Source organism: Capsicum annuum, chromosome 2, assembly GCF_002878395.1.
Source record: "Capsicum annuum cultivar UCD-10X-F1 chromosome 2, UCD10Xv1.1, whole genome shotgun sequence".
NCBI lineage: Eukaryota > Viridiplantae > Streptophyta > Magnoliopsida > Solanales > Solanaceae > Capsicum > Capsicum annuum.
Window position 1 is genome coordinate 68958225 of NC_061112.1, and position 11592 is coordinate 68969816.

The 11592-nt window shown below is 32.9% G+C and overlaps 1 long non-coding RNA gene and 1 pseudogene across 1 annotated transcript; both read right to left on the reverse strand.

Annotated features, from left to right (window-relative positions):
• Positions 1-3281: 3281 nt before the first annotated feature.
• Positions 3282-6483, reverse strand: LOC107860834. Its single transcript, XR_001671617.2, has 2 exons — positions 6007-6483; positions 3282-3651 (listed from the first exon to the last, which is right to left on the reverse strand). It is a non-coding gene; the product is annotated as an uncharacterized LOC107860834 (long non-coding RNA).
• A 593-nt stretch (positions 6484-7076) lies between these two features.
• LOC124896180 lies at positions 7077-8963 on the reverse strand (annotated as a pseudogene).
• Between the last annotated feature and the right edge of the window lie 2629 nt (positions 8964-11592).

An 11592-nucleotide genomic window follows, 5' to 3' on the forward strand; every position in this document is an offset into this window, starting at 1 on the left:
GATGAGGTGTTATAAGGCACTAAATAGTTGAGATTTAAATACAAATAAATTACATAATGTCATATCGTAATTTACCATTATTAGTTAAACCTCAACCCTTTAAAATAATTACATAAATTCATGATTTTATCTTATCTCTCTACACCACAGATACATCACAAAAGGAGATCATCTCTCCACCAAGTTATTACTCTCTTCCCGTATAGACCACCTCAACTCCATCTCCTCCACTCAACCAGATCACTATCACCCCCTAAGTTCTCCATTAATAGATCATATAGACACATAATTCATTCCCTTCAATACAACCACTCTCACCAACAAACACCAGATACACACATGACACAACAACAACATAACAACAACCTTCCTTCATTAACAATCAAGGTTCTGCCACCACAACTCCGTCCAAAACTAAAGATCCACTAATGCTGCTTCAATCTGTCATCGTAAAAATATTACGATCCAAGCCATCATGATTGGCACCCCCACCCTATTCTATGACGGAAGAATCATACTAATCTCACCTTTACACATTTAGTATTCCACATAAGCTTAGTAGAGGACAATGGCATTCTTCAACTGGATATTACTAATTACCGAACATTTTTTAATAAAATAATATTTTGGAATTGACTCATGTGATAAGCAAACTTTTTTGCTATTTAAATATCCATATCCGTGTTAACCCTTAATTACTAAAGCATGCCGAGAAAGAGAGGCATAGATTCATTTCTATGATTAGGATTAAAGGAAGGATAAGACATAATTTTTGTTCTTTCATTTGCTTCAGTTTTTTAGGTTCTATACTTTAGAATGACAATTTTAAATATTAATAACTAAATTCTAAACTAAATATTTATACACGCATAATGAATTTGTTAATACAAATATATTGTTTGAACAAAAAATTAGGATTTAGTCGAACTCTTACCCGAGCTTCTAGCTCCGCTCTTGCTCACCTCTCTTACCAAGCGATTATTTTTTATTAAAACAATAATGAAATAATAACTCTATATTGTAAATTTTACGGAAAGTATGTCATCACGAACATTTGTTGGAATTCATCATAGCTTGAGGCATGCTTCGATCACTGTCCTTAAGGATATTTCATCCAATATGAGTGTAACCATCAGGATTCAACAAGCTCTTTTAGTATTAAACTGGGAGCCAGAAACTAACAATGATAAAAAATAAAGAGAACTCAGCACCAACACAATATAAATTTAAAGAAAAAGTATATATGTCTCTTTGTATCTATTCTCTCTAAGAAAATAGACTTAGATATACTCCTCTGTTCGATTTTACTTGTCACAATTTGACTTGACACATTCATTAAGAAAAACAATTAATAACACCGTTGTTTTATCATAATATCCCTATTAAATGATGTTTACATTGTATGTTGAAATTAATTTGGAGAAAAAATAATTAATACAAAGGGTAAAAGAGGGAAAAAAAGAAATTATTTTTTCTTGATATGTCAAAAATTACAAGTAAAAGTAGAAATACAATTAGAAAATTTATGACAAATAAAAGTTAACGGTGGGAGTATATAGGTAGCAAAAGTCATCTCATAATGGTTGAGGATCATAATGATTTTAAAATTCAATTGTCATAAAAACACTAATGAGGAGCAAAAGATTAATCATTGTTAAATGCCAATGAATGCCAATGAATGACAAAATTGGTTTCATATTTGACCTTTCAAATAGTAATAAAGACTATTAATGGCCATTGAAGTATGAATGAGTTGTCTTGCAATTGTAATTTATTATAGTAAAATATAATAATTTATTTTTCAGATATTAAATTATATTTTCAATAATCTCCTACATATTTCAAAAATAACAATAAGGAATAGAAATTAAATAAAAAAAATCGAGTCTTCATATATGAGTACAATGCATCGAATCTGATGTTTGTAAACTATGAACCAGATTTAGATAAAATAAGATATAAGCTTACAGAACAATTGGTGAAGTTTTCGACTTCTATAAATCAAGAGTTCTTTTATAATCTTATAGTCTTATTCTATCACAACATACTTGCACTATCTGTCACTATCACAATTTTATGCTAAGAGATTATGCGCGTGTCTTGAAATTTATGAGTGCTCTAGGAATTTGTCACAATATCATAGGGCCGGCAGCAATCCACACTCATGTAGATTCAATCATCAAGTGTATTCTACAGAACAATGCGCCACCTATAAAGGATATAAAAGGGATTAAGTGATTTAACCCAACCCTCACTTTGCTTTGCAGCATTGCACTATATTCACACATTATGGGAGGGACAGTATTTTATAGTGCTTACTTGATCAACTAACAACTTATTGTTACCCATATGAACCTAATTCATGGGATCTCCAATCAAATTAGTTGCGTTACCATCATTGTTAATCTTCTCAAATTGACCAAATATTTCACTCCCCTCGATGTTTCTTTTGATTCGTAAGTTGATCAGATTCATCGCTTACTATGTATAATTTTATTTACGTAAATAGTTTCATCTCATAGCAGTTGCTTTATCATACGATCTTAAATTGTCAATAAAAATTTTATTTTTCATTATAGTTATTTTTTCTTGACAATCACAGTATATATGACAATTTGATTTTATTTCAATCCAAATACTTACTAAGAGATGTCTTAACCCTCTAGCCTCATTATCAATCGTCTCAAAATCAACAAGTTTATATTCATGGCATGACACCTCCTCATAGATAGCAAACGCATAATAACTCGTGAATTTTGAGATTCACTTTACATAATTGTATCCCTCTAATACAATAAAAATCGCTTTATTTAGTACCATAGTAGTGATACCTCTCAAATATTTATGTATTAACCAACTTTATCAACAAAATGAGAACATGAAATATTCAATTCTCAATAATTTTTCTTTTCAACTATAATATTGTGTTCAATCACATAACTATTAACAACAATTTAGTAAAAACACTATTGATAGCACATTCGTTAAACACACTATAAAAAATTTAAGATTCAAATTTCTTAGGATCATATAACATAATCTTAGCTAGATATCCCATACTTACAAATGTTTTAGAAAACAAATGACTTTTACACATTTCAAAAGGTTTTCAATTTTGCATTGACAAATAAAGTTGTACGTTGATAACATATCAAAACTTCATATGAAAAATATCACATGACCATTTAACATATTAGTAAAAACCTTGCGAGCGTCTTTAGTGACGCTTCAGTATCAATTACACATTTTTCACAAAATGATTTTTTTTTTAAATAGTTCAATATCAAAAGACAGTACATTCATTAAAAACCATCTAATGATTATTCAACATATTAAATTTCTTTTTTTTTTTGGTTAACTAGAAGTGCATTCAAGAAGGAAAATAACTACAGAGGAAGAGGTCAATCTGACTCTAAAACAAAAACTGTTGGGCTATGTCCAGAAGAATGTACAGGAACCCTTCTAAGGTGGTTAGTTCCTTCCATATTCACCCAAACAAACTGGGCTACAAAAGGGGGAGGGGTTGCAAAAAATCTACAGTTATCAAAAGCGTCCATCCTTGCACCGTATTTAGCTAAAGCATCTGCGATCATGTTTTACTTCCTGTAGCTATGTTGAACCAGTGGGCATCCTAAACTGCTTAACAACAACCTGCATTCATGGAGAAAGGGGTTATAGAGAAGGTTTCCATTTTTATGTATTAGAATAACCTTTTTTGAATCAATGTTAACCTCAACGGGCCCCAATTGATGTTCAAAAACTAACTTAAGACCCTTAGTGAGGGCTAGAAGCTCCATTAAATTATTCGTAGCATGAGGTAAGTGTCACGAGAAACCCATCACCCAATTCCTATTATAGTTTCTGATAACTCCCTAAATACCTTCATTATTGGGGTTTCCTAGATAGGAGCTATTGGTGTTGAGTTTGTAGGAGCTCCAGGAAGGAGCAACCCAGGAAACTAGAATAGAGATACGAGTCGAAGGATCAGGGATGTGATTGAGGTGGGAGAATTCTACAGCTTCAGAATAAGCTTGTCCAAAAGAAGTATAGGAAGTCTTTTTGTCAAAAAGATTTGTGTTCCTAGTTCTCCAAATAGTCCACAAATAGAAAGGAAGGAGTGTGGACCAAGTGATAGAATTGTTATAATTGGAGTTCTGCAGAAGTTTTCATGTGCTATCCTAGTTGGCAAACTTAAAAAAAGAGAGGGTGATGGATATGTTACCTTTATACTCAAGAAGGAGGTTCACCCAGAGGAAAAAAATATGACAACAATCAAAGAAAATGAGATTAATGTCTTCAAGAGGGTGGTCACAGTTGGGACAAGATGGAGAAATATTGATACCTCTATGAGCAAGGGTGACTCTCATAGGAAGACTGTTATGGTGAATAAGTCAGAGGAAAAACTTGAGTTTATTAGGTACTTTGGCTTTCCAGATCCAACCCAAGTGGAGGTTAACTAGGGTTGAACTAGTTTTCTTTGCCAATAAGTACTGATAGGTAGACCTACAAGTGAAAATCCCATTGCCAGTGAGGACCCAATGAGGGGAGTATGAATAGATGGTATGGTCAGGCATAAAGGTATTTTCAATTCTGGCTTTCACATCTCGGGGATGCTGAAAGGCAAGGTGTCTAAGTTTAAAGAACCAATTTTCCAGTAAGAAGCCAGCTCCAGTGAGAAACAGAGATTAGGAAGAGGACCATGAATAATAGTGGAGAGAGGGGGAAAGAAAGGCACCCAATGATCCTACCAAATATCCACCTTCTTACCATTATGAACAGATCACTGGATAGCATCCTGACAAATGTGATATCCTCTTTGGATGTTCCTCCAGGTTGGAGAGGTTGGAGAGGTGGAATGGAAATTGTTGTGAGGGTGGAGGTTGTACTTTTTGGTAAGACCATTTACCCATAAGGAGGAGGGATTTGAATGAAGCCTCCAAGCATATTGAATTTCATATCGACCACATTTTGTCAGTTACATTTCGCAAAGCATACATTGGAGACACATATAAAAATAAATTGATATATCAAAGCCTATATTAAAATAGTAATTCTAGACATGAATAATTTCAACATACAACATTATAATTTAACACCTTATCAAACTCGAGTACAATTTTCACTAAACTTTTTCAAATGATCTCATAAACATTAATTTGATTCAAATATTATCATTTTTATACCACCTCAATTAGTTTCAATATTTTTATATGTGAATTTAATAAGAAATTTTTTTTCATTCTAAGAACTTAAGTAGTTCTAGAATCAGCAACATATACATATCATTCCACTTCTTCAACTTGGGAGTGGAACTCAACATAATAATTTTGTTAGCATAATGTGCCCAACAACACAAAGCCTAACATCTAATCTTTTACATATAGACCACAAAATTTACTTGAGAAATGACCACAATCATTTATATCATCCGTTTGCACACATTTATTTTTCTTAGTGGAATTATCATTTTTCTAAATTCTAGATTGAGATATGATGACTTATTTTTCCACACACAAATTTACTAATACTATAGACATAAAATATCGCAACATACCTTTTAACCGACCACAAATAACAACTTTTACACTGCATAATCGCCAGAATTTATCAAGGCTTCCAACACCATAGCAATAGCAAACATGTGTCAACTTCATAATTCATTTGTCAGCATGATTCCTTTATCAAATTAATTGAACACTTCCCTGAGCCTTCTTTGTAAAGCTTTGATACGAGCAGAACCAACAAACCAATATATTAAAGAAAAAGACCATTTTTCCCCTACAAATCATTCATTCTCCTCCACTTCTATAGTTTACGAAAAAGCGAGGCTAAGAAATAAACAAATAGCTTTCCCAAACACAAAACAAGTTATCACTAGAGACCATGAAAATAGGTAAGCAAAATTGAGGCAGATAAAATCTCTGACTATTATTTTGGGTAGGTAATCAGTTCTATTCATATCTATTTATTGAGGCTTCAAAAATAATTTCAGTATAAACAACTAACCTTTGATGGTAAGTGTTGGTTATAAGCTAAATTTAACACCTCATTTTCTCCATCATCGTTTGAGTAGGCTTTCGTCTCCACAAAGCTGCATTCATTATTAAAGCTAGGGGATCATCTCCCAATTTTCGACTCTTAACTGCCACACAATACAGATAGTGGATTTTCTTTTCTTTTTTTCTTTTAACAGTTTAGCAGCTTGTTTGGACCTTCTTCAAATACAACTTTCGCTATTTTCTATAAGAATGTAGTGTAAATATTATTAAGATTGTTGTAAATCTTACGAAAAATATATCATCACAAATATTTGCTGAAATTTATCATAGTTTGAGATCTGCTTCTGCCACTGTTTTTAAGAATATTTCATACGGTATGGGTGTATTCTTAGAATTCAACAAGCTCTTCTAGTATTAAACTGAAAGTCAAAAACTAACAAAGATTTAAAAAAAAACAGCACTAGCACAATATAAATTTAAAGAAAAGTATATATACCTCTTTGTATCTATTCTCTCTAAGAAAATGGGACCTAGACATATACAGGCAGCAAAAAACCATCTCATCATAATGATTTCTAAATTCATCCGTCATAAAAACACTACTCTCTCCATTCCAAAAAAAATAAATTGTTGAGTTATTTTTTAATGTTAAAATAAATGAATTGTTGAGTTATTTTTGAATATTAAAAATAAGTGAATTGTTTATTCAACTTAGAAATTTCTTTTAATTTTATCTTTTCACTAGGAAAATCGACCGCGCTTCGCGCGATGATAAATTTTTTATTATTTTCTTCAATCAATTCTCGAATTCTATTTAGATTTATTTATGTTGTGATCGTCCTAATACATCATGGTTCTATTTAGTAAGTAGTATATAGAAAAATAATAAAAAGAGAAAAGATGAAACTCTTTACGCTCAACGATGTCACAAACTATGAAACAATTTTTGAATTACAACTACGAGGTCACAAACTATGAAATAATTTTTGAATTACAACACATTATGCTTAAATGTGTAGGCAAATATTTTTTCTGACTTTTAAAGAAGTTTTTGGATAAGTAAGAGTGCCCTTTTTTTTATATAAAAAAAGATGTGCATTTGATCATATAAACAACTAGTGCTTTCAGTTCTAATATTACTGATTCAAGAACTCTCATCATCCATAGATATGTACCCAATTTAATCTCATTTTTTATCGATTTTGTCTCTCCATCACAGTTTCCTCCTGAGTTCCATTGACCACCTTTGAAATGAAAAGCTCAGTATTCCGTAAAAAATACCCTAAATCTGCTGTTGTTGATATTAGTATCAACCCAATGTGGCCATGTCTTCAATGCCTTAGTATATGCATCTGCCACTTCGAATTTGTCGTAGACATGATTCCCTTCTTGTGAGTAGTTATTCATTTAGTGAGTTTTTTGCTGAGTCCACCAATCACCAGTGTTGAAGATGAAATGTCAGCATCATGGTACTTAGTAAGAGAGGCATGGGTTGTATCCAGCCGTATAGTTTCGCGGCGTTCTCCAGCTTTATGCAAGAACTTCCATTCTTGAACTAAGAATATCGATTTTATGAAGTCAATTGAGCATTTAAAATTCTTAAATTTGAAGGAATAAAATTTTTGACTTCTGAAGTCACGACGTCCAGAAACTTCATTCACTCTTTCTTGTCATTGAGTGAGTTTGTCAAGGCAGAATCCAGAGATTCCCACATGTTCTTGTTCAATGAATCTCGCAGAAAAAATAATTTTACCCCCCTTATCATGTTCAGCAGTTTCAACCCATCAAATCTTGGGATGTCACAACCATGTGGCTTCCATCTAAGGCTGAGATAATTTGTATCATGACGTCCATTGTTGAAACAATTGAAAGCATTATCAACAAATGGACAAGAAACCCGATTTATAAAGCGGTTGAAGATATGGCGATCATTTCAGTAAAGTTATACAGTAGAAGTTACAGTATTTTACTCAATGTGTGTAGATGGTGCAATGACTGCCTACTTCTTCAAGCAAATAACCAGCTTGCAGTGTGGTAACTTAAATATTTTAAAGTTATTGATGCAAAATAAAAACAAATCCAAGAGAAAAAGCACACTGTCGAGAACATTATACATTCAGATAGCAATATAAAAGCAATTCATAACCACTTAGAATAGACCATAGGATAAAATGTCCTTAACCTGACTTTGCAATATGGTCATACCGCTTTTCTGAACAGAGACAACCCCCTCAATGTGAATTCTATTCAAGAAACGCACAACTGAACCAGCAAGATAGAACTACAATAAAACAAATGAAATGGGCATCAAACTTCCTCTACTCTCCTTGAAAAGGAAACAATGATTAATTTGTTACTTTTTTGAAAAGGTTGGGGTTTGTGTGGGGTTATGGATGCTGATAATCAATGAAGAAGACAAGAAAGACCAACTATAATAACATCTTCAAGAAATACTAACCATGGAAGTCAATTTAAGAAAATTTTAATGCACTTTTCAGATAAAATATGTAATTATCTGAGCTTGCGCATAGCTGTTCTTGGTGAAAACATTCCAAAGCTCTAAGAATAGGATGTTCCTAACTTTTGGAGGAAGAATACTATGCTCTTGAAGCTGAAGTGACACTTTGCAAGTTGATAAAATTGGGAATCCCTTCATTATTCAGATCAACTTTTTACTTTATTGAGTGTTGAAGGGTCAGGGATGATGATGATCAACAAAGAGACCAATAAAGAACAACTATACTGACATATCCAAAGACATACTAACCATAGAAGTCAAATTAAGAAAAGTTAATGCACTTCTCAGATAAAATGCGTAATTATCTGAGATTAGGGATAGCTTTTCTTGGTGAAAACATTCTAAACCTCTGCGAATAGGATATTCCTCACCTTTGGAAGAAGAACACTAAGCTCCTGAAGGTTAAGTGGCACTTTGCAAGTCGATAAAATTGAGAGTCCCTTCATTATTCAGATTAATTTATCACTTTTTTAAAAGGGGGGGGGGGCGTAAGTTATGATAATAAACAACCAAAAGGCAAAGAAAAAACAACAATAATGGCATCTGAACATACTAACCATAAAACTCAACCGAGGAAAACTTTTATGCACTTCTCAATACAAAATTACCTGATCTTGGGGCTAGATTTTCTTGGTGAAAACATTCCACAGCTCTATGCATAGGATCTTACACACGACTAACTTCACATAACAGTTGCACAACACTAACGCTTTCTCAGCTTCTTCGACAGTGCTCATCATGAGAAACCCGAATCCATGACTCCTATTAGTCTCCCTATTATAAATAACCTATAAAAAAATAAAATTCAGTTCCACAAATAATAAAGCTCGACTAGTGTACAAAGTTTCAATGATGTATTGCCTCAGACTTATTCATTTACAAAGAGAAGCGGTCTTCTAAAATCTCCAAGATCTTCTATTTGTTTTTCCTAGAGTAGCCAAAGAATGGGGAATATGCTACTTGACTTTCATAACCTCATCAAATACGAACTTGAACACTCACATTGATCAATATCTTGCTGTTGGTGAATCTGCTAAGAATTGCATCGTTGCCTCAGTTTTTGTACAATATCTATGAAGATTCCGATTACTAAGCTAGATAGAAACTACTTAGTTTACTATTGTCCAGAAAAGGATGGTGAAGTTTCTCTTGTTCTTGTATATAGCAGGCTAGTAATGAAACTTTAGATTAGAGTTGGACCGAGATATATATCAGACAACTGCACTATTGAAAGAAAACTAATTATTACGACGGCTTTCCCAAAACATCAGATCAATGTAACAAATAACATAGAAAAGATGTCTTAAAAAAAGGAAACAAAACTCCCTCGAGAGGTTGAATATAATATCCATGTCTGTTAAATTTTGAAAAAAACTTTGAGAGAAAAGTATTCCTTGAAAGAAACATATGCAGTTGACTTGCTTTAAGCAAAAGAGGGCAAAACACAAAAACAAGTGAATTTCACAAAAATAAGTCTATTTTAAAAAAAGACTTACATAGAGGGTTGAAAGTTCCAGTCAAACTGATTTATTCATAACCAAATATACATATATTATAACCGTTAAAAATTGAAATAACCATTGGTCGAGCATCGGCATAATCAACATTCGCCAGTTTAAACATCTATATGGTTCTGTTGGTACTTAAGATGCAGATAACATATTAAATAGGATTGGATGCACCTCTTCTTCATAGGTTTATTTCAATAAAGTCCACACTTTATTTTCACTTATAGTACCAAAGAACCTTAGTTATCCTTATCCCTTCTACCAAACAACCCCTAGATATGAGGAAAACTTTTGGGTTCCTGTGAACCCGTAAGTTAATCTTTGGATATGGCCGTGCACTTGTGGCTTGAAAGGCTCAATAAATATCCATGTCAAAAGATTGCAAGAAATATCCAAACAACCATTTCCAAATAATGTCAGAAAATATGTTAGCAGAGAAGAGTCAAAGTATCAACATGATACATAACGTATCAAAAAATATGTTTTTGCTTTCTCAAGGAAAACTTATACAGGAGCTTGAGATCCCTCGTTAAAATCTTATCCTCTAATATCTAACCACATCCATGACACAAGATGCCAAGTTCAGGTACTGAAAAAACAATCCAGAACAAAACTTTTGGGACTGCTTGTTAGTTAGCAAATTATTGAGAACCGCTCATCAATATTAGAAACTACAGATAAAAAATGAGATAGTCTATGGTTCAAAAGGAACTAAGAGCCTGTTTGGATGGGCTTATAACTTATGGATTATGCTTATAAGTTGTAAATTAAAAATCCTAACTTATGGATTTTGGCTTAGTTTTGTTGTTTTGATTATTTTGGCTTAAAAACACTTTTTCCTTTTATCCAAATATACACTGTAAAAGTGCTTAAAAGCTATTTTGGCTTGAAAGTACCTAAACTAAGCTAATCCAAACAGGCTCTAAGTTATAAGAGAATTAAAATTGGATATCAACAATGATTTATTACTTGTGGGGGAAGCATGGCTGGTTATGGCTGGCCATAGAATATTTGTTGACCTAGACCAGGACCGGCAGGAGGGTACATAGGCATTTAAGGAGCAACCGAAGATGCCATTCCAATTAGATGCATCTGAGAAAACTGAGCCTATATTTTCAACCAATGAAACATACTATGTATTAGTATCACCAAAATCTCAAAGATTGATGATACTCCAAATCCACTTGACATGATAGCTTATATGAGTATTAGCTCTTCTTAAGTCAATATCATGTTACATGAAGGTTTTTTAACCCAAGCAACATCAAGTAACATAACTCGTAAGAAAAAAACTGAAGGACTAAACTCAACATCTTATACAATGTGGGAGGAGATGTGATAGCTACCTGGAAGGGCAAAACTGAACATCTTGTACAGTATCATTATGTCCATGGAAAAAATATCTAGCTTGAACAGTCTAGCCTTCAGTAGAAGGTTTTGGGTTACTTGATCCATACCCCGGACACTTTGCATCTCCCAGGTCTGCTGCCAAATTACACACTTGATCATGAATGCTCCACAAAACAACCAATTCATCCTTCCCAGCAAAAATGAATCCATGATTGGA